Raw genomic sequence first — 24,573 nt, 5'->3', positions numbered from 1 at the left:
GGCCGGCATTCCACTATCGAAAACAACTACATGATAATGCTTACTTAAATCGAAGCAAAATTAGATTTCTTCGTCTGTTTATCAACGATTTATTATCTATAAAATTGTCACATAGTCTTATTCCGCATGGCATTTTCTCACACTAAAGCAATTAAAAATTCCTTTCGCCATGCTAGTTTCTCCGAAGTACAAGATTCTTCAGCACATCAACATTCAGCGGATATTGAAATGAGTCGAAATGTAACGATATATGTGGGAAAGCTTCTACATTATTCGACTGCGGGACATTATCACTGGGTGAATTTGTTTCAGTGGATCATGATGTTTGTACAGCACCGATTTAGGCAGACGAAGCCTTTGGAGATGCGTCATAGCTTAAAGGATCGCATTCATGTAAACGACGACGACAATTTAGTCAATGGAATAAACATTGCTGTTCCTGCTCGCCCTTTATCAGTAATTCGGAACATCGTGAGTAGCTATTAGACGCGTTTTCGAATGGCGAAATTAATCGAATAATTTGTCGAAAATTTAATACTGAAAATGGCGCTGCACGAACAATAACGGGTCATTTAATACGAAAAAATATTTCGGAACCCTCCATTTCACGTTAAATGTTTTCCACGCTGTTACTCTGTCATTAGACGTCTGCATTTGTAAGTTTGGGCCACCACAGACTCCAGTTACAAATTAAACTGCAATTCTCCCACACCACACGAGCAACGATTACGTCTGCGGTTCTAGTAACAATAAAACAAGGAAAACCTAGTGCCGGTGTCCGTAGTGAAGACACGCGATTGGTCGCGCAGATTTTGTTTAAGCAGAGGTTGTGCGCATGCGCTGCCGAGGGTGCGCCCGGCGGGCAAGCGTAGAAATAGGCGGCGGCAGCGCCGGAGTGCCCACTTTGAGCCGCCTTTCCGCAGCCGTTGCTTCGTCTCCAGCCACCAGCTCTTCTGCTGTCTTCTGCTAGTGCCGGTAAGTGTCGCGCAGCCATCATCCATCCTTCATCCTGTCAACAACATTTATCCGCCGCTTGCGTATTCTCCGACTAGTAACTGTGAGAAATTGCATTATTTTCCAAAGTAAATGACAAAAATGTTATGTTGCACATGATATTGCGCACATGCGAAATAAGTCAATTCTACTATTGTATTCCGATTCTCTGGTTACCAGAAGGCCCAGGGGAGCGATTTTGGCCGTTTTCTTGTGGATAAATATCTTCACCTTCACAGTTTCCAGAAGAAGTAAATTGCTTCTAAAAGAAGAAGAAGGAAATCTCTGTAGGTAAAATTCGAAAAACTTCTCAGGATAAGGGAAAATAGAAACCAGGATGAGGCATAGTTTGTCGTTATTTGATGGAAAGATCAGGGAATGCAGAATATCGTGGCAAACACGCGTTAACGAGCGCCAAACTTGTTGCACCGGTGCACGTTCCGAGCATCTGACAGCGACACCAATCAGATTTTACCTGTTTTACGTGTCGTTAATTTGGTAGCAAAGAAATTAACCGAAAATATCTCAGTACAAATTGCAATATTTGCTCTTTTCTGAGAAAATTACTTAAGGTTTTTGTGCACATTCCTCGTTTTATGTCATTGCCTAATTACTGCCACTGTTTGTAGCGGAGGTTCTTAAAATGAAATATCTTGTAGGTTAGTCGGCAATATTTCGAAAATTTTGCTCCAAGAGCCACGAAAATAAGTCATTTTCATAACTACGCCTCATTCGGTTAACGTCAAGTGTCGTTTCTAGGCAGACTTTTAAAATCTGAAACTTTAGGATAAAATAATCTGAACTCATCATATTGTGTACAGCAACCTGCAGTGTAATATTTCAATATTTCTGAATATTACAGGAAAAGAGCTTCAAAGCTTGTTGAAAAAGCTGCGGATGGATGCAGCAAAGTCTCCATAAGATGTTTCAATCCTGAATGAATTATTCTTCAATTTCTTTCAAAAGCTTTCACTTATCAGTGCAGTAGGTGGCAAATCTTTTCATATTTAAGATGTAGATAGATGGTTTTAACGCGAACTCGATGGTAATTAACAGAAAATTCATTGTACTTGAACTGTATAGGATATCTCGCATATCGACAAACTTCATTGCTTTAGCGTATTATACCTTAAAGCAGTCCTCTAGTTATAACCCAGATAAATTGGCATCTATCAGCCACCTTATATGAAATGATGTCTCTGAACATGGAGCGACATTTCCAGTGCTGGATTTGAGATTATGGCGCAAAGATTAAGACACTTGACTAATTCATTAGAGGGAACTCAAACACCAGACTGTTTATGTTTCCCGTGATTTTCAGTACGTGCTGACGGCTTATACCTCTGTCCGAATGTCTTTGCTGTTTCTGTTGGTATTTATAGTTAATCAAGGCGACTACTGTTGCTTGCTACGGACCGGCTTGGTTTCTAATTCTGGACAATGCGTTGTTCTTTGACAAGATTCTATCCGAATTACCACTCAGAGTAGAATTATGTAGTAACTGAGAAAATACCATCGTTCTCACGAACAACAATGAATTTCTATATATAGTGATCAGGTAGGTTACCGCCAGTAAGGCTTAAGTTCAGGAGGTAGCTCGAAGACAGTAGTGTTGTACAATTATATGAAAAGTAGCGCAAAATGTAATACTCCAAGAGGAAATATAGTGAGTTTCCACAGTGGTAAACGAGTCTTTCAGGAATGTTGCGATACCACGGAAATATCCAAATAATGAACCTCAACCCGCAGACGCCAATGCCGAACATCACCAGCCACAGTGCACGATAAGGACGAAGGTTCACAGACACATCACCCAGAGCATAATGTGTGTCCGTAAGCATCTAAGTTAATAAATGCAGGCGCAATGTGAAAACAAATTGTAGACGTTTCTGTCAGGAAGGGTAAATTGAGGGAATTTATTTTAGTTCGAACAGGGCATGGGCGTGATTGCAGTGACCTACAATGTCACACATTGCATCAGACGCTCACTATCACCGAAGCTGAAGAGACTGGGAACGCTAGGGAGGCAGTACAACCTATTGTCGCAGTGGTAAGCTGAAGAACTCCACCGAATTCTGAAGCGTACCGTACGAACAACTACCAAACATCATCAACTGTTGTAGACTACAAGTCTGAAGGAAGCTGGAATAATTTCTTAACCACCCAACTGAAAACTACTACTATAAAATCAATGAAATTGGCTTATTCTGCATATTTCCATTCACCAATGAGTTACGCAATTATTTTCTGTGGACATTCAAGTTACAGGAATTGTAATTACAGAATACAAAAGCATGTTTTAAGAATTATATCTAGTGTTAATTCAAAATCATGCAGTTATCTCTTCAAAAAACAGAGTATTTTGACAATTAATTTACAACACATATATCATCAATATCTTTTGTTATTACTAATGTTTCTATTTTCATAAAAATAATGAAAAGCGTGAGTATAATACTAGCACCAAAAACAACCTCTATTAAGACCTCAGTGATTAACATTAGTACAGAAGTAAGTCAGATACATGGCTGCTCATGTATTCAACAATCTATCTAATCACTTTAAATGTCATGGAAGTAATGTGGTGTAGTTTAAAACGGAATTAAAGAACTTTCTGAACTTTGTGCTCCATTGAAGTATATCTTCACAGAAACTTTTAAATTAAATATTTTAGGTTCATGTATAATTAGAACTGTAATGTTATTTTACTGTTTTGCGCTTAAATTAAGTTAAATGCACATCTTCGACTTTTTTCGCATCCCATCCTTCTCCATCAGATTCATGGTATATGATTAACGTAACATAAAGTAATGGAATGTGTCACATGTGTACAAAATACACTCAACCAGAAGCTCGCTAACGACTGTCTACCACGCTCCTAAAAGAAAGGAAACAAATTATGTCTTCAGCCTTATCAATCAGTGGTCAAAAATCTTCGCCGATTATTGAAACCCGTAATAGTAACAAAAGGAGGACCTACAAGCTATGAGTTACACGGTTGGAGCCTTTGGAAAGTACAGCAGTCTGTGTCCAAAGACTTGCAGCCGTATAGCGTGAAATGCCGAGGTGTTAACTACTCCAGCAAGTTGCTGACTTTGGATGAGATTCGTTACCTTATACATACGAGGGTTGCTGAAGGTGTGGCGCCTAGTCTGCATTAATTATCCTCATCAGCATTGCACAAATACCGGCCATATCTACCGTAAGAGTGTAATGGAAGTAACTTTCCTGTATGGAATGAGCAGAAACCTAGCTGTTAGCGAGTGCCTGAGGTTATCACCTTAAACTGACAGTAGCGGAGGGTATTGTGACACTTTTCAGACTTTCGCCTCTAGTCAGCTCTTTAATAGAAGTTTAATACATTTTATTATTTCATATTCAAATGACAGCTATCATTTTTTACAAGTAAAATGCGTTTCAAAATTGAAACTACTATAAATTAACACAAACCTCCAATTTCCAGACAGGTGAAATTGTGAAGACATTAACGAAACCCAGTTAATTTGCAAATATCCCATGTTACATAGTAAAAGACCTTCTACTGCAAGCTACAAGATGGCGCACGATCGATGATGTATGGCTTTCCGTCCAAACGCTATATAACAAGTATTAAAAATGTATAGAATTTTACTTGCATTAATATTCTGCAACTGAAGAATTAAAAATATATTCCAATGTATTATACAGCACTGAAATGTGCGTTTACAGATGCTGCACATAATACACCCTCATATCTAGCAACAGCAAGAACTGTAGAAAATGGCGGAAGCTGCTTATGGCGGACTACAGTGCACATTCCTTCATTTGATACTAAAATCAGTCACTAGAGTGGACTGTCCTGTACAAGCCCTCTACCTCCCATACAATCATACGAGAAGGTCCTTACACTCGCTCCGGTGCGAACCCCGTCACTAATGGCTATACGACCCACCTCTCAAACGTAATCAGATCAGAAAGCGTTCGCTGCCGGTTCTGAAATTCTTTTACGTCGACAGTCAGCGCACAGGCTACCCTCGCAATAAAAAATTTCGTTTCCTTTAGCCTCAGGAAAAGTAATTCCCATCAAGCAGACCTCGAGAATTTGATTTCTGTGTTCTGACTGTAGCGTATCAAGACTGAGAACGCTTATTTCATATTTCTATTTCTTTACTTCTCTTAACGTCTCTGAAAACTGCCTTATTAACAAAGGATGGATAAAATGAGATCCAGTTTCTATTTGTTTCAAAATACCACATCGTATTCCACTGAATAAATTTTCGTTAAAGCCCCACGAAGACTTTACGTCTCTCTGTTCCGCTTTATCGTCTGTGGCAATTTGAGTCTAGCGGTAACGGTACGCGTTGATCTCGGGTATGTAACCTGTGAAATTACGATATATTTTTAAAACCTACTGAGTTCCAACATTTTCACATGCACTGTAAAATCTGAAAATAATTTCTGATCTTCCGTTTCTGTTAGATTTCAGTTTCATGTTGATAGAAAAATTACACAGAACTGAACACTGGTTAGATTTAAGGAGAACAAGCGGAGAAACCACCTGTAGCCACATTGCTGGAACGAACTTAAAGTTCTCTGATAGTGATTTAGACATTCCAGACAGGTCACCGGGATCTGAACGCTGCTCTTGCTGAAAGCAAATCCAGATTATTAATCACAGACCGACGTAAGCTTGATCCACGGAATGTAAGCATCTCCATATCTTGTCACAAGTATCTCTCTTTTTATAATGAAGAAAGACAGATACTTTCTGGACAACTTTCTTAGGTTTATTTGGGTTACCCATTTCGACCTTTACCACAGGTCGTCTTTAGATGAAAATCTAATGGTTGCGAATGCCAGTAAACCGGTAATCCGGATAAACATAAAAAGTGACCCAGACGGTGTCTGACTTTCTTCATGATGTTAAAAGTGGTCACTGTTCTTCACACGTCATGTCTTTAATTAGGAACATTCTATTTATTGCGTTATCGGGAATGAAACGGAAAGTGGTGGGAACTGAATGGTTTGACGCAGTTTGTGAGGCAGCAGCTCGGGCGTAATTTCTTACTGGAAAGTTGACGCAAAAATTTTTGCCCCTGGCGCTGATTCTGTTGAAAAGAAATTACGCGGCACTCTTCTGAAGATAGCTTTGGGCGATCAATCTTCCACAGGTCCTCCTGTAAGACTACGCTATGCCTTCCTTAATCATTTTAATAAACGTTTCATCTGTTCATAGACAGGTTTGTGATCAAGCTAAATTTGAATTATTATCTTGTGTATGGTATAGTCTGACAGTATGTCACGACTAGGAGAAACTTTCTAGACCTGGCATAGATACAGCGTTGTTACCAGAGAAATTAAAGTGTTTTTTTTTTTATAATGGTAGAGCCGGCCGCGGTGGTCGTGCGGTTCTAGGCGCTTCAGTCCGGAGCCGCGGGATTGCTACGGTCGCAGGTTCGAATCCTCCCTCGGGCATGGATGTGTGTGATGTCGTTAGGTTTAAGTAGTTTTAAGTTCTAAGGGACTTATGACCTAAGATGTTAAGTCCCATAGTGCTCAGAGCCATTTTTATAATGGTAGATGTTGCACAAAAAGGTTAAGACAGGTGTTCCCTGGATCTGTTTTAGCAACTTTTATGAATAAGTGGTCAACAACTTCGTTACCAATCACCGCACTATGTGATTTCATCCAAGTAATGTTAAATGATGTGTCTTTTTCTCCCATCGATACCAGCACGCCAACGATCTTACATGCTATAGCGTTTTATGTCTACCTGGCGCTAACGCTTTTCATAATCGTGAAAGCAGATAGTGAATCCCTTAATGACACGTATGAAGATGTTGCCACCAGCAAGCGGAAATGTAATATGACCGTCGCTAGCTTGGATAAATCAATCGTCTGCAAACTTAGAGTGTAGAATGTGCTGCCAATATTCAATGCTTCTGGTGCCATCAGTGCAGATATAGACTGTCTCGGGATTATGTCTTAAAACTGCAACAAATTTGTATTATTTAATTGGGTACCTTGCGCAGAAGGAATGCCATTTATTACCTTCACCTAGAAGAATTGTAGTGGGTATGAAGCGTTAAAACTGTGTAGTCAAGATAGCCAGATAATCTTGTTGAAAACAATCTAAATGTTTCAGAACTCTTGTACTGATGGAGGATGTTTCAGTAACGCAGCGAGTTCAATCAAGCATTGTATGAGTAAATTTGAAGCAATCGCTTGAAAATTGTAGTAACCGGTTTGAGATTTTTTCGCAAGGAAACTGATAGTAAGTTACCTCTGCGTGGACGGCTTGGAAGCTCCTGCTCTTCAACTAATATTGCATTGGCTGAGGCGGAGCGAATTGCTCCCACGCAGACTCCCAGCGCAAAGTATTGGCATTTGTTAATTTTGACACGGCAGCTGTCTGTCGCAGATGCGTGGCTACCTCTCCCGCAATCAATAATTGGGCGTACCATTCCCGGTAAGGCTGCAGGGCTGTGCGGACGCTCAATCCTCAATAAATTCAATAAATTTTCATTATAAATTTGATAAGCCCTAATACTTCTGACCAATATGATTTATATGCGCCTTCCAGATTATGTTTCTTTCGCTGAGGAGCCTCAGAGAAGCAATCTCCATATAAAACTTCCTGGCAGATTAAAATTGTGTCCCCGACCGAGACTCGAACTCGGGACCTTTGCCTCTCGCGGGCAAGTGCTCTACCAACTGAGCTACCGAAGCACGACTCACGGCCGGTACTCACAGCTTTACTTCTGCCAGTACCTCGTCTCCTACCTTCCAAACTTTACAGAAGCTCTCCTGCGAACCTTGCAGAACTAGCACTCCTGAAAGAAAGGATATTGCGGAGACATGGCTTAGCCACAGCCTGGGGGATGTTTCCAGAATGAGATTTTCACTCTGCAGCGGAGTGTGCGCTCATATGAAACTTCCTGGCAGATTAAAACTGTGTGCCCGACCGAGACTCGAACTCGGGACCTTTGCCTTTCGCGGGCAAGTGCTCTACCAACTGAGCTACCGAAGCACGACTCACACCCACTACTCACAGCTTTACTTCTGCCAGTACCTGGCACAGTTTTAATCTGCCAGGAAGTTTCATATCAGCGCACACTCCGCTGCAGAGTGAAAATCTCATTCTGGAAACATCCCCCAGGCTGTGGCTAAGCCATGTCTCCGCAATATCCTTTCTTTCATGAGTGCTAGTTCTGCAAGGTTCGCAGGAGAGGTTCTGTAAAGTTCGGAAGGTAGGAGACGAGGTACTGGCAGAAGTAAAGCTGTGAGTACCGGCCGTGAGTCGTGCTTTGGTAGCTCAGTTGGTAGAGCAGTTGCCCGCGAAAGGCAAAGGTCCCGAGTTCGAGTCTCGGTCGGGCACACGGTTTTAATCTGCCAGAAAGTTTCATATCAGCGCACACTCCGCTCCAGAGTGAAAATCTCATTCTGGGATCTCCATATACATAGATACTTCGATGTCTACATATTGCAGAACTCCCATCTTCTCCAGGACTGTGTTATGTACGTCCCTAATGTAAATGTTGTAGAAGAGGGGTGACGAAATTGAACCTTGCACAACTCCATACTCGTCTCTTGGTCCTATTATACGTCATTCTTGCATTGGATTCCGCATAATGGGCACTCATTGCGTCAATGGTTGAGCAACTTCTTTTACGTTTTGTCTGTCCCTATTCCTGCTGCTTCTACAACTTTATCATCTCCCAAAAATTCTGAATGCTGATCTCCCTCTGTACGTCGCAAACGCCTAAAGTCTAGGTAACCCTTCCAACTCTGACGTGCTTTCAAATGCATTTCTTTCATCCTGCAGATACAGTTTTGTGATACTCTATGTTGTAATAACGCATGCCCGGCAGTAAGCTGTCTGTATGTGACAATGGAACCTAACAATTTCTTCACTGGTTCGGAGTCCAAGACATGCAACGCATATAGTGTGAGGTAGTATGAAGAAACAGTCCGGCATTCTCCAAAACGGCGAACTTGAGACAGCCACAGCTTCACTTCCTTTTCCTCATTTTTTTCTCTTCCTACAACTTCTTCATCAATCCATTGTGTTATATCTCCATTTCCTCCGTCCACTTCTTCCCTGATGTTTATTCTTTTGAGACTTGTTCAGTGTTGTTCTTTCTAATGTGATTTCCGAATTTTTTCTGTCCTTAATTTCTTCTTGTGAGATTTTCTGCTATTCTTGGTTTTATTACGTTTCTTACACCCATCTGATCTTTAATGTACTTGGACTACGATGCTGAAAATTTTCTGTGTGAGTCTGGTTTTATCCATCCCACATTGATGTTCGTAGAATTGTAGACGTCATTTCGTAAATTTATCTGTGATGTAGCCTATTTCTTTCATGGAGTTCCTTTTTAGTCCGTACAGACTGACAGTGCACTTTTCTTTTGGACGACATAATCCCATCAAGACGTCAGCATCAAGGTTAAAAAACAATTGCTGTAATTTTAATAAAGTTTATTAGACCATTCACTACAAAGACGGGGTTTAGATTTGCACGTATTACAAAAAGTAACTGCCTGTTTAGTTGGTTTTCTAGCTGCACTGCACCCGAATGTTTTTGTGTCCGTCTGGTAACGTTCAGAACAATATCTACGCACTTTATGCGTCTTTCTTTCCTTTGTATCCAACTCGTGTTCGCTTCTCTTTCTAGCGACGCTAACTGTTGTTCCTTCATGTGAATGCCGCCTGAACGGATCTGCCATCTATTCCCGAAATATTGCGAATAATATTTTCTGCTCCGTCACGTCTTGGAATATACAGGGTGACAAATATTGAACTACAATGAAGCGCCAAAAAAGGTGGTATAGGCGTGCGTATTCAGATAGAGAGATATGAAACAGGCAGAATACGGCGCAGCTGCCGGCAACGCCTATATAAGGGAAGTGTCTGGCGCAGTTGTTAGATCGGTTACTGCTGCTACAATGGCAGGTTATCAAGATTTAAGTGAGTTTGAATGTATTATTATAACCGGCGCACGAGCGATGGGGCACAGCATCTCAGAAGTAGCGATGAAGTGGGGATTTTCCCGTACGACCATTTCACGAGTGTACCGTGAATATCAGGAATCCGGTAAAACATCAATTCTGCGACATCGCTGCGGCCGGAAAAAGATCCTGCAAGAACAGGGCCAACAATGACAGAAGAGAATCGTAGAACGTTATAGAAGTGCAGGCTTTCCGCAAATAGCTGCAGATTTCAATGCTGGGTCATCAACAAGTGTCAGCATGCGAACCATTCAACGGGACATCATCGATATGGGCTTTCGGAGCCGAAGGACCACCTCGTGTACCCTTGATGACTGCACACCACAAAGCCTTACGCCTCAACCGTGCCCGTCACCACTGACATTGTACTGTTGATGACTGGAAACATGTTGCCTGGTCGGACGAGTCTCGTTTCAAATTTTATCGAGCGGAGGGACGTGTACTGGTATGGAAACGACCTCATGAATCCATGGACCTTGCATGTCAGCAGGGGACTGTTCAAGCTGGTGGAGGCTCTGTAATGGTGTGGGGCGTGTGTAGCTAGAGTGATATGGGACCCCTGATACGTCTAGATACGGCTATGACTGGTGTCACCTATGTAAAAATCCTGTCTGGTCAGCTGCATTCATTCATGTCCATTATGCATTCCGATGGACTTAGGCAATTCCAGCAGGACAATGCGACACTCCAACGTCCAGAATTTCTACAGGGTGCCTCCAGGAACACTCTTCTGAGTTTAAACACTTCCGCTGGCTACCAAACTTGCCAGACATGAACATTATTGAGCACATATGAGATGCCTTGCAACGTGCTGTTCAAAAGAGATCTCCACTCCGTTGTATTCTTGCGGATTTATGGACAGCCCTTCAGGATTTATGGTGCCAATTCCCTCTAGCACTACTTCAGACATTAGTCGAGTCCATGCCACGTCGTCCTTGCGGCACTTCTGCGTGCTCACGGGGGCCCTACACGATATTAGGCAGCTGTACCAGTTTCTTTGGCTCTTCAGTGTATATGAAATAAAATCGTCATAACGTCTGAACGGTTTGCGTTAGGACGTTCAAACTGCACGGTTGGCCACGGGGCGTGATGGGAATTAGAATGGTTTGGTTTAGCGACGAAACCCAGTTTTATTTGGATGGGTTCCTCAATAAGCAAAATTGGCACACTTGGGGGACTGAGAATCGGCATTTCACGAAGGAGAAGTCTCTTCAGCCTCAGAGGGCGAAGGTGTGGTGTGCAATTTCCAGTCGCGGAATAATCGGTGCGATATTCCTTGATGGCACGGTGACTACCCAACAGTACGTGAAGATTTTGGATGATGATTTCATCCCCATTATCCGAAGTGACCCTGATTTCGACAAGATGTGGTTCATGCATGACGGAGCTCGACCCAATCGAAGCTGGAGAGTGTTTTATGTCCTGGAGGAGCATTTTGAGGGCCGTATTTTGGCTCTGAGGTAACGAGGGACCACTGACATGGGCCTCGATTGTCCGCCATATTATCAGATCTGAATACACGCAACTCCTTCTTGTGGGGATATGTTATAGACTGCAATGGCCCCAGAACCATTGCCTAGCCATTCAGGAGGTCATCGACTGCATCTATGTACCGACAGTTCAGCGGGTCACGCAGAATTTCGCTATCCGTCTGCGCCACATCATCACTAATGATGACAGGCATATCGAACATGTCATAACCTAAATCGGAATATCTGTAGGGACGTTTACATGTTGAATAAAGTGTGTACAGACCGTAGTTAGTAAATAATTTATATTTTTTTCATATAGTTCAATAATTGTCACCCCGTATATAACGCATTCACAACAGCGATGTTAAAAAAAAAAAAATGATTGAATGCTAACTTTCGATACCATTTCACTGTTTTCTCAATGGATTGCTAAATGCACTCACCTGATCTGAAAGGTCGAATAGTAGTTTTTCACTTATTACATTCAGTAGCGTTTTTGGAGTTCGATAAAAGACTCTATTGGTAGTTACGTTTTCCATTTCATTTAAATGTTTGGTCGAAAGAGCCAAAACGACTCCTTTGTCTTTTAATTTCAGGACACTACTTCTTTGGCTATTTTCTTTTGCATTCAATTCTCTGCGTTTAAGTTTGGTCGTTACAGTTTCTTTGGGAATTCTATGGCGATTTACTCGAAGCTTACCGACGAAATGAGTATTCTTTGTTATGAGTTTGCTTGCCAAATCTACAATGGCATACGAATTATCAGTACATACTGTACATTTATTGAATACATCTTGACGCAAATTCTACACAACATTCGTTGGTGTGATAGTTTCTTTATCAAATACTTTGTCAGTGTATATTCTAAAACTGTAGCAGTATCGATTGTCGCAGGGCAGTTTAAATATTTTAATTCCATACATGTATCTCCTGTGTTTCTAGTATTTTGCCTGAACATAATGGTATTACACACTCGTCGATACATAGTGTTTCGGCAGGATCATAATATTGTTTTAAAATTTCTGTTCAGTTCGTCGATAATGAAATGAACTTCTGAGATACGTTCTGAAGCACAAACTTTCGTGCTGTGTGCAAAATGCAGCGTTCTCAGCAGAATTTCGAAATAATTTCTACTCATTACCTTTCGCGGTAATGGTTATTCAAACAGTGGGTCTTGGGACCAGTGGAAATGTATGGATCGACGTTTCACCAATCCCAGCCACAAAATCAGTCCATTTCAACCTTGTTTGTTGGCACACGCTGCTATTGCCGTTTGTGTAGCCTCTATATTGTTTGTTCACTGATGTATTCAATTATTTCATCTGTGACAAAAAGTCTACAAAAATCTTAGACTTTGTTACAATGTTGCACATTTTCATCACTCATTTTGGCAACGTGGGCACTCGTAAAATGCACAATGTTCGGCTGCTGTCTCCTGGATCAAACCACGTACTGTGAACACTTACTGAACCATCAGACGAATTATCACTGTCGCATGATGGCGACGTTTATGTGGTACAAATAACGCAATTGATGAGTCACTCCCTTCTTCTCGTGACATTTTTGCTTCAATTGGCAACAACGCGTTTTGAAAATAATCGCTGTGAAACTAGGCACTTCTTACACCTCTATTGCTTTCTCTGAATGGTCGTCTCTTGGCGGTTGTCTTCTTAGCATACCACGTCCGTTTGTACAACTCAGCAACCGTCAAGTGGTGTGCTTATATTTTATTTACTTACCTAGCTCGGCGGCAATTGCCGAGCGATTTTGTTCAGAGTAACGCCTGTATGTTAGGTGGCAAACACGGCGTGTACGTCGGATGCGTTTCTGCCACTGCAGGCGCATTATTACGCGCCCGTTTCTGCGCTAACTCAACACACGGTAAGCAGTCGCCGGCACTTAGGACTGCCGCCTCAACGGAAAGCCAGTAAAATCGGCTCCGCGCTCAACGTGTTAATCAGGCGTTTGTAATGTTTTAGAGGGTTATCACACTTCACTGTCACAACGAGTCAGCATCTCTACGCGTGTATAATATCTAAACGCACCGCAACACATACACCCCTACTATTAGCGTACTAGCTGCGCAATGGGAAGCTGAGTCACAGCTGGTTTGATGCAATGGAGCTCCATCAAGCGATTGAGGATCTGAAGATTAGTTGCAATATTTTAAGACTAAGGAATTCCACATTGGATGAGCAGATGAGGTGGCATCGTGTAAACCAGTGTAAGAAAATCAATGTTCTTTCACGAGTTTGTAAATAGAGAACAGCTCGCGGTATTGTTCCCAGTACTGGAATTTCTTCTGTTTCCTTGAACTCATATAAATGGTCAAAATGTGAGAAAGATATCAGCTGCTCCTACTGTTCCAACGTTGACTCACACGAAAATTTAGGGCTGCTCCAGTCAGTACTGATTAATCAGTGGTTCTTAATCACCATATATCGAGAAATGGGAACTTCAGGAAGGTACTAGTGAAGATAGGGTACGAACAGTTACTCGATGACATCTAGCCTTCGCAGAAGAAATCACAGTAGCACTGGGCTGAATGTGGTTCGAATCATCATCCGGACAGACAGGTTTACGTCTACCGTAGTTTCCTTAAATCGATTAAGTGGAATTTCGGAATGATGTGTTTGATAAGGACACGGATGATTGGCTTCCCCATTCGAACTTTATGTTCCATCTCTAATAACCATGTCGTCCGCTGTATGCTAAATCCTAATCAATATTTTTCATTTTGTTACACATTAGTGCTCCATTACCTTCCATTTCTTGATGAAGCGTTGGAATAATCATTCTTGTATGTCCCAGGAAGCGCTTTTATTAATGTAATATTTAGGAAATTCAAGAATAGTCGTAGCCAGCGTCGTGAAAACAGATTATTGGAATTTTCTAAGTGGGTTTCTTTGTAATATTAAGCGTACTTCTGCAAGTGACTGCTGGCTGACAATTTCAGGCGTTTCTGTTACACTCTTCCGCGAATGTTCGCGGTGCATTTCCATATCCCTTGCTAGTTGAACAAAATATGGATCCCAAATACGCAATCAGTGTTCCAGTATAGCCCGTACAAGTGTCTTCATAGTACCGAAGAAAAACTATAGTTTCCCAACACTCTACCAACAATTCTAGGAACACCATTTTAACTATAGGATAAGGTGCACAAATTTATAGGACATTTGCCACGTATTCGCAAATACTGACTTTATACCTACCTTATTTGTGATACACACACAGAAAATTGTACTCTATTTGCTGAATTATTCATTATTGACACACTTGTTATCAAGAGATAATTAGTAAACAGTCAGTATAATCCTAAAATATGACACGCTCTATTCCAAAACATGATACAGTTCATCCTTAAAAGTGATTACTGTCGCCTATTGTCTAGCCACCAGCCAAGCAACGGTGTAACGCGGGTTGCCGCCACACCCATGCGCCAGCAACATGTCTGAAAGAGACGACACCTCGAACAGTAAACTCAATGCTGAAAAATAACTAGACCGAAATCAGGAGAGCCAGAAAAGCCATGACTGTGGCCAATTCTGTGGCAAGTACACAAAAAATAAACGAATCTGAGAATGCTGTTTCTGATTCTGACATATCTTTGAAGAGTGACAACAGCACGGGTGACACCGATCCCTTTGACGAATCCGCACCAGATACTATTGTAATGAATGAGCCTGCACATGTAGGTGGAGGAGACTGTGCCTTGGCTAAATTGCGAGGAGGAAAGAGGAATTCATACAGCAACAGATATGTCTGCACCGTACAAAAAGTACTGGAAAATGACCTAGGAGCTATGGGTCTAGACTCTGGGGATAAGGACAAAATAGTTTTCACATTAAATGAAAAATACATTTCTCTTATTAATAAGAGGGACGTGATAGAGAAATTGCCAATTCTTCGTTTGCTACGGGGGTGGGAAATATCAAACGAGGAATTTGCTTCGTGTCTGACGGTCCTGCTGATGTTCATGAAAAAAAAAAGACATTGATTCTCTTCTTCCCTCTGACGTACGTTTCAGCCATAAATAGCCTAGAAACATTCCCAAAGAAAAATCCAGGTTACACCTATGTATCGTTTTGTGTGTTCCTTAACTCATTTTGAAGACCTTGATCTTCTATCGTCAGTTCGCATAGCAATATCACATGTGTATCATACTCTGGACTGGCCCTATCATATCTAAGAATTTCATTCCAAAAAATGATACACAATTTTTATTTTTACTTGTATACATATTAAATAGGTCGTTTTAAAGCAAGTAATACAGTCTAACATTTACAACTTTCTCCTAACAATTACTCTTTTTCTTTCAAAAATATAGACAAATTTTGGGATTTTTAAAATCATATTTAGGTCACCTTACCCTACTTCATTTCTCCCCATTTTGTAACTCCCAATTATTACATTTATATTGTATTTAGGAACTATATATTGTTTGTCCTAATACTGAAGCGCACAGCTTTACATTAAATACATTACCCTTGATTACATGCGTCCAAATGTAGATCAGGTGAACAGACTATAACGTAGAATTTGGTTTTGAACGTTACTCTGTCTTTGTTACGAGAGAAAGAGAAAGAGAGAGAGAGAGAGAGGGAGAGAGAGAGAGAGACAGACTGACAGACAGAGAGCGCAAGCTCCAGGGTGTCATGCGGATGACAGGTTAATTAGCGAAGGAGTCAATGCCTGAAGAAACTAGACCTGCCTGTAACAGAGAGGAACGTTACGACCGAGCGCGAAGTTCCTCTTTGGAAAGAGTCTCTGTATAATGCGGTGTTTGTGAAAGATGACACGAAGTGGGTTCACGTCACGTTTAACTGGAAGAGGTAGTTGATAGGAAGGAATTATCGAGATGGAGTCTTACCAGCGTAGCTTCCAGAGAAGCACACAAACGAAGCAGAAACTGCTTCAGACTATTCTTTACGATTACTCTGCTTGCTTATGAAATACTTACGGCTAAAAATGGTGGCATAAACTTACCAGCCAAAGAAAGTATAATATATCTAATGAAGTAAAAACTGCTTGAGATGAGAGATGTGGCTAACACGAGAAAGGAAAGGGGTGATATGCAAAACTTCCGAATTCCTGGTGCGAATTCTTATTCACGTCGCAGATGTATGTATCAAGCAGTGCTGCTGCTCAGGCAGTAAGTTTGATAAAAGATATTTTCCCGCTTATACCCAAAAGAACAACATAAAATCCGAATCCAGACATTGAATTCCTCTCAGGAAGACTTCGTTCTGAATGACAGGTTGCTTTAAGCGGTATAACTAACGCAGTGTTGTTGTTCGCTAAATCAGGATGATGGCTTTGTAATAATAACGATTATTTTGACATTATCACAAAATTAAAGGGTTTAGTAAAGTCTGATAGGCGAATTCCACGTTCCATAACCGGATTAACATCTATGAAGCACGTAGAAATATGCCTCATGCTTCCTCTGAAACATCTTGTTTTCGCAAAAATGTAGTAGCTTTCGAAAAGCTAGTTCAAATAAGAGATTACTATTGTAGAGTTATTCCGCTGAAAAGGCGAAATAAATCGGAAAATAATGAAAGTCTAACGAACTGTCGGTTTTGTCTTCACCTGTAACGCAGAAGCTGCATACTCACATAATTTCACGCTTGTAACGCTACTGGAAACAATGTAGATTCATTACTAAACAAATACTTGCTCTATCAGCCTGATATCGTCCCTCTAAATGATAGAGGCTGTCAGATAATACGGTTATAAGACACAAAAAATTAATCCAAATAAATGAAAACACAAGGTGATTCGGCTGCCCCTACCGATAGGTTTTATGGAACCCACAACATCTTCAAAAACCATCCGCGAGGTTTTCATATTCTCTCCCTCACTACGCGCAATTTACAGGTTATACAGAAAAAATGAACAAGACCTTTCTGTATGAAGTATGTTGCAGTTAAATTTTGTACTGAGATACGTTTTCTCCGGAGGCCACGGTTTTCGCGTTATTCAGGAAAAACGCATTTGAATGTCACGTTTCTATGTTTTTCTTGAATAATTCGAAAACTACCGCCTCTAGCGAAAACGTATCACAGTACAAAAACTATCTACATTAAATTTACTACAAAAAGGTTCTGTTCATTTTTTCTGTAGGACTAATAGCTTGCGAGCAAGGGAATGTGAAAGTTTTGCACGCGGTATTTGAAAGCATTGCAGGTTGCATAAAACACATGAATAGAGATAGCTGAATCACCCCGTATATGCGTAATACACAAACACACACACACACACACATATATATATATAAACGGATTAAAGTAATGCGGCATGTTGACAATTTTTACTTCTGGATCGTGTAATTACAACTGAACAGTTTTCGTGAAATATGCATTTCGCCTTTTGTTTGCCCCAAAATGCAAACTAAGTAGTATGAACAAAAATACCTACATATTTCAGGCCACTGAAGATGCTACGCAACGAATAAGCGCGAAAGGCGTATGGCACGAAAAGCGAGTTTCATTCAGTTGTAATTAGATGGTCCAAAAGTAAAAATTGTTAACAAACTGTAGTATTACACGGAAGTGAGGACTACAAGAGTTGAGGATTAAAGTATGTTGATTTCGAGAAGAAACGTCTTCAGTAAAGGAATAGTAAGATGTTGAAAATTAAACGAAAATCGCTGTGGCAAGGCCGCATTGCTACAAGGTGTAGACAGGTCTGATACTGCTGTTGGTGATTTCGTCGTCGGATGGAGACATTGGTCTTAATGACCCCTTAGCGTCCTTGGAAATGAAGTAAAAAAGATTAAGGTAACTACTCGACGACGACGAGATGATTAGTGATGGAGCACAAACTCAGATAGGGGACGGATGGTGGAAAAACCGACCGTCCCCTTCCAAAGGAACTATGCTGGCATTCACCTAAGGAATTTTAGGGAAATCAGCGGAAAACCGAATCAGGATAGCCGTCCTCCCGAATGCGAGTACCGTGAGTTGCCACTAGGCCACCTCGATCGCTCTCTTCGAGAGGATTGGCCCCCCTTACATCACTCTCAGATTCCACAATCATCTATAACAGACAACGGTAACGACGTTCCACAGCCCTTCTTAAGGCCTTTCACTAGAATGGCTACGCTGAGGAAAGGAAACAGACCTTATCTCATTTGTCTTGTGACAAACTGCGTGTCTGAAAACCGAAAGGTTGCACGATCGAATTCCGATCTGATCACGGAATATTCTAGCCTACCTTTAGCCTAGGTTTTACCTGTTAATGATGTGAAGATCAGGCAAAACGATATGCGGTTCAGATCCCACGTTAAACCGTGCGCTGTTATGAACCTTCCTGGCAGATTAAATCTGTGTGCCGGACCGAGACTCGAACTCAGGACCTTTGCCTTTCGCGGGCAAGTGCTCTACTAGCTGAGCTACCCAAGCACGACTCACGCCCCGTCCTCACAGCTTTACTTCTGCCAGTACCTCGTCTCCTACCTTCCAAACTTTACAGAAGCTCTCCTGCGAACCTTGCAGAACTAGCACTCCTGAAAGAAAGGATATTGCGGAGACATGGCTTAGCCACAGCCTGGGGAATGTTTTCAGAATGACATTTTCCCTCTGCAGCGGAGTGTGCGCTGATATTAAACTTCTCGGTCCGGCACACAGTTTTAATCTGCCAGGAAGTTTCATATTAGCGCACACTCTGCTGCAGAGAGAAAATCTCATTCTGGAAACATCCCCCAGGCTGTGGCTAAGCCATGTCTCCGCAATATCCATTCTTTCAGGGGTGCTAGTTCTTCAAGGTTCGCAGGAGAACTTCTGTAAATTTGGAAGGTAGGAGACGAGATACTGGCAGATATATATATTTTATTTTATTTTTTTTTTTTTTTTTTTTTTGCTGCTGTCCAGTTGGGCCTTAATCAGGTTAACATTCACTACTATCGTCTGACGAAACTCCTACGCCTTTTTCCATCTGCCTTGGCATTCATCAATAGTTTCCCCATGAAAACTATTGATGACCATTATTTATTACTTGTAAACAAAATTATTGACGCTTTGACCATTGTTCTTCAACTAAAAACATGAATAAAGGAGATATAATTTACGATATTGACTAAGGCACCAGCATTCAGTTACTAATAATCAGGCGGGTGTTAAGTTGTTCTCTCCCGCCTAACGGGTGACACTTAAGTCTATTTCAGCAGAAACGCTTACCTTGTAGTAGGCAGCAATATTCTTGGATCTGAGCAGTGCACACGATACCGCTTCACTAACAGTTCTAGCCACGAAAACAAAGCAATAAAACGAACCTCTCGCTTCTGAGGAACGCATATTATCTTTTATCTCTGATAGATTGCTTCTTGTCAGATAGAATGACGTTCACTAGGACAAGGAACTGAGATCGTGAAGTACGTCTCTAGAAAGGTGTACGTTACAATTTACTCGGAGAGCAAATAATGGCTTCAAAAAATTGGCTGAAAATATCTACAACGAAATTAGACCACGTACCCCTACCATATGAAGAAGTCTGTTAAATATCTGTGACTGCTCAGTGACCAAAAAAATCTGAAAGGTGTGTATAAAGCATGTTCTTCACAAATGTTAGGCGCCTATCGACATACTCAGGACTACAAAAGAAATTTGTTAGCAGCTGAGCCTTCTTACATCTCTGTTGCTTTACTGACCAATGGTACCGCCAGTAATTGTTGGCTGCAGTGGTTGTCACGGATCTGTCACGGGCAGCTGAAAATTAACAGATGCCAATAACAAGCGCTGGGAGTGTCTGGGTTGCAGTGCGCTCCACCTCTCATTCAAGATGTCGTTAGTTGAAGCAAGTACTTTTACATATGGCACATGCATTTATTACCTCTATACTAATTAAATAAACCGAATAAAACAATCGCGAACCGACTGCTTTATATTTACCTATAAAATGAAACGTAGATGTTTTTGGATTACTAGGGCTCGTCATCCGTTAGTACAAGGGTACTTAGATATGCAAAGGATTGTAAGAAAGATTACCATCTTATCTCACTAAAGAGTCTTCGTGTTTCATACCCACAATACTTATTATAAGTGAAGGTAATAACCTGATACCTTTTGAGCAAGATATCCGCTTAAATAATAAAATTTTGGCTTAGTTATTAAGACAGAATACCGAGGCAATCCATACCCGCACAAGTGACACCAAAGGCAATGACTCTTGGTAGAATATTGTACACTACAAGTTCAGAATAGACTAGCTTATTCGAATTATAAGCTTATGATAGAAGACTGTAGACTATAACTGGAACACGCGAGAAGACACAAAGGCAATAATTCAAATCCAACACTTCCTCAGTCCTTAAATGTCATTCATACTCAGTCCCTAAAATTTATAATCCTACTTGTTTCGCAATTTATGTTAAAACCAATCAAATTCTTCTGCACGTAATAATAACTACACTCCTGGAAATGGAAAAAAGAACACATTGACACCGGTGTGTCAGACCCACCATACTTGCTCCGGACACTGCGAGAGGGCTGTACAAGCAATGATCACACGCACGGCACAGCGGACACACCAGGAACCGCGGTGTTGGCCGTCGAATGGCGCTAGCTGCGCAGCATTTGTGCACCGCCGCCGTCGGTGTCAGCCAGTTTGCCGTGGCATACGGGGCTCCATCGCAGTCTTTAACACTGGTAGCATGCCGCGACAGCGTGGACGTGAACCGTATGTGCAGTTGACGGACTTTGAGCGAGGGCGTATAGTGGGCATGCGGGAGGCCGGGTGGACGTACCGCCGAATTGCTCAACACGTGGGGCGTGAGGTCTCCACAGTACATCGATGTTGTCGCCAGTGGTCGGCGGAAGGTGCACGTGCCCGTCGACCTGGGACCGGACCGCAGCGACGCACGGATGCACGCCAAGACCGTAGGATCCTACGCACTGCCGTAGGGGACCGCACCGCCACTTCCCAGCAAATTAGGGACACTGTTGCTCCTGGGGTATCGGCGAGAACCATTCGCAACCGTCTCCATGAAGCTGGGCTACGGTCCCGCACACCGTTAGGCCGTCTTCCGCTCGCGCCCCAACATCGTGCAGCCCGCCTCCAGTGGTGTCGCGACAGGCGTGAATGGAGGGACGAATGGAGACGTGTCGTCTTCAGCGATGAGAGTCGCTTCTGCCTTGGTGCCAATGATGGTCGTATGTGTGTTTGGCGCCGTGCAGGTGAGCGCCACAATCAGGACTGCATACGACCGAGGCACACAGGGCCAACACCCGGCATCATGGTGTGGGGAGCGATCTCCTACACTGGCCGTACACCACTGGTGATCGTCGAGGGGACACTGAATAGTGCACGGTACATCCAAACCGTCATCGAACCCATCGTTCTACCATTCCTAGACCGGCAAGGGAACTAGCTGTTCCAACAGGACAATGCACGTCCGCATGTATCCCGTGCCACCCAACGTGCTCTAGAAGGTGTAAGTCAACTACCCTGGCCAGCAAGATATCCGGATCTGTCCCCCATTGAGCATGTTTGGGACTGGATGAAGCGTCGTCTCACGCGGTCTGCACGTCCAGCACGAACGCTGGTCCAACTGAGGCGCCAGGTGGAAATGGCATGGCAAGCCGTTCCACAGGACTACATCCAGCATCTCTACGATCGTCTCCATGGGAGAATAGCAGCCTGCATTGCTGCGAAAGGTGGATATACACTGTACTAGTGCCGACATTGTGCATGCTCTGTTGCCTGTGTCTATGTGCCTGTGGTTCTGTCAGTGTGATCATGTGATGTATCTGACCCCAGGAATGTGTCAATAAAGTTTCCCCTTCCTGGGACAATGAATTCACGGTGTTCTTATTTCAATTTCCAGGAGTGTATTTGTTGATGCTTGGTTCAGTCAGCCTATCTAACTGTCGGAATAGACGACAGCGAAATAGTAGGAAGCACTTCTTTTTTTTCTCTCTCTCTCTCTCTCTCGCGAATTTACTCAACTTTCCGTAGATTGTCAACTAGTAAGCAATATTATTTTATGAAGAAGTTACGATTACGTGCGTAATACTGGAACAGAGAGGAATACTCATGCCTGGTTACGAAAAAATCCTAACAACATCCTACCATTTTTCCAGCTATAGTTGATGGAATCTGTCAGTACAACTTTCATTTCCAAAGGCTGAAGGTGTCTTAAAAATAACTTGACGATATTTGTCATCTTCTTTCCTTTTCCTTTAGTATTTCATACAGTTCCATAGTACCGGCAATGGAGTCGATACAGTGACTCTTTCTAAAACTAATAGAAGTATGTGAGATAATGTGAATTTTCACCAAACCGTGATTATTGATAGAATCTTACCGCTTACATACGTCGAATCTACATATTATAAGATAGAATAACAAATATTTACAAATAAAAAAATGGCCAGGTACGATAGGACTCGCGGTCTCAAAATTCCCTACAAACTTAATTATTTATACAGACAGTTCCTTCATCCCGGGAATCGAGAATCTCGGCGCCTTTTGCATGTTATTTATATTGATACTGGCAAGATATTGGTCCTGGGAATTCTAACACTTTCGAGAATCTTTTAATTTTTGGTTTGAAGTCGGATAACAAATCACAAAATAAATCTCTTTTTCGGGTGATGTAATTACGAATTAACGATTTTCGGATTTCTTCCTTTAGGCCTACATTAGTTGTGAAAGCTTGCTTCTTCCAAATTTCATGATTTGAGGTCAACGTGAAGTACCCTACAGGATTTTATGAGTGAGTTTGCGAATATCAACAGATGTAACATAAAAGGTCGTATCTTTTGATAGCATTGACTTAGTAGCTCAAGTATTTTATATCCCAAGAAACCATATAGCTTAGTATGTGACATAAATTTCAACTTGATACATCAAACCGTTCCTGAGAAAAAGGGGTCGTAACAGATGGACGGTCAGAAAGGCAGTCGAATATCAAATTGCAACAACTTTTTTCCTGTGATATAATTACAAATTAACAATTCCTGATTTTCGGCCTTTAGTTGCACTGTGAAAAGCTGCTACTTGCCATATTTCATGATTCCTGGTCAACAGGATGTGTCCTATAGGTTTTGATGAGTCCTGGTCAACAGGAAGTGTCCTATAGGTTTTGATGAGTAAGTTTTCGAATATAAAATGTATGACATAAATGGCCGTATTTTTTGATTGCATTTACTTAGAAGCTTCCATGCATTACACCAGCGGCCTTGTAGCAGTGGTAACACCGGTTCCTGTCAGATCACCGAAGTTAAACGCTGTCGTGATGGGCTAGCACTTGGATAGGTGACCATCAGGTCTGCCCATCACTGTTGACAAGCGGGGTGCACTCAGCCCTTGTGAGGCAAACTGATGAGCTACTTCATTGAAAAGTAGCGGCTCTGGTCTCGTAAACTGACATACGGCCGGGAGAGCGGTGTGCTGACCACATGCTCTCCACATCCGCATCCGGCGACGCCTGTGGTCTGAGGACGACACGGCGGCCGGTCGGTAGCGTTGGACCTTCATGGCCTGTTCGGGCGGAGTTTAGTTTAGTTCCATTTCTTACACCATAAGGGACTGTAGACCTTACTATGTGACAAATTTACTTGTTCCTGAGAAAAGGGGTTTCTTAACAGTCGCACAGACACACGAACAACAAAGTGATCCTAGAATGATTCCGTTTGCACCGAGTGATGTACGGAACCCTAACAATATAAATAGGACCTATAAATATTTTTCTGAAGCCTTACACAGTACGTCCGCACCCGTAGCTCAGTGGTCAACGTGTCGAGCTGCTATTCCGAGGACTTGGCTTTGATTCCCGGCACTGGCAGAGATTTTTCTTTGGTGGGAGGACTGGAACGAGTTGTACTCAGTCTCGTGATGCCAATTAAGTAGCTACTTGAGTGAGAAGTAGCGACCCCAAGGTCAAGAAAGTTGACGATGGCCGGGAGAGCAGTGTACCGACCCCATGCCACACCATACAGCCATTGACGCAGGATGAAACGGCGCTCGGTCGGTCCCGGTTGGCCTGTGTGTGCTAGAACGCACAGCTTTGCTTACTTGCTTAGACAGTGGCGCTTTTTCTAGCTTGGCTCAATCTCTGAGACAAGCATACAACTAGTGGCAGGATCAACCAGGGAGCTGCGTCAACTACAGCCGTC

At 42.1% G+C, this 24,573-nt stretch overlaps 1 protein-coding gene and 1 non-coding gene across 3 annotated transcripts in view; one reads left to right on the top strand and one right to left on the bottom strand.

Annotated features, from left to right (window-relative positions):
- Positions 1 to 882: 882 nt before the first annotated feature.
- LOC124554721 overlaps positions 883 to 24,573 on the top strand; it is a 127,581-nt gene continuing 103,890 nt past the window's right edge. For both annotated transcript variants that reach the window (XR_006968422.1, XM_047128368.1), the window contains exon 1: positions 883 to 975. The gene's annotated coding sequence lies outside the window, so the exon portion shown is untranslated. The remainder of the gene's footprint in view (positions 976 to 24,573) is intronic.
- On the bottom strand, positions 7,627 to 7,701 carry Trnas-cga. The gene has a single exon. It is a non-coding gene; the product is annotated as a tRNA-Ser (tRNA).

Source organism: Schistocerca americana, chromosome X (assembly GCF_021461395.2).
Source record: "Schistocerca americana isolate TAMUIC-IGC-003095 chromosome X, iqSchAmer2.1, whole genome shotgun sequence".
NCBI lineage: Eukaryota > Metazoa > Arthropoda > Insecta > Orthoptera > Acrididae > Schistocerca > Schistocerca americana.
The sequence above is the reverse complement of the archived record's forward strand: the minus strand, read 5'-3'. Positions and strand labels throughout refer to the sequence as shown.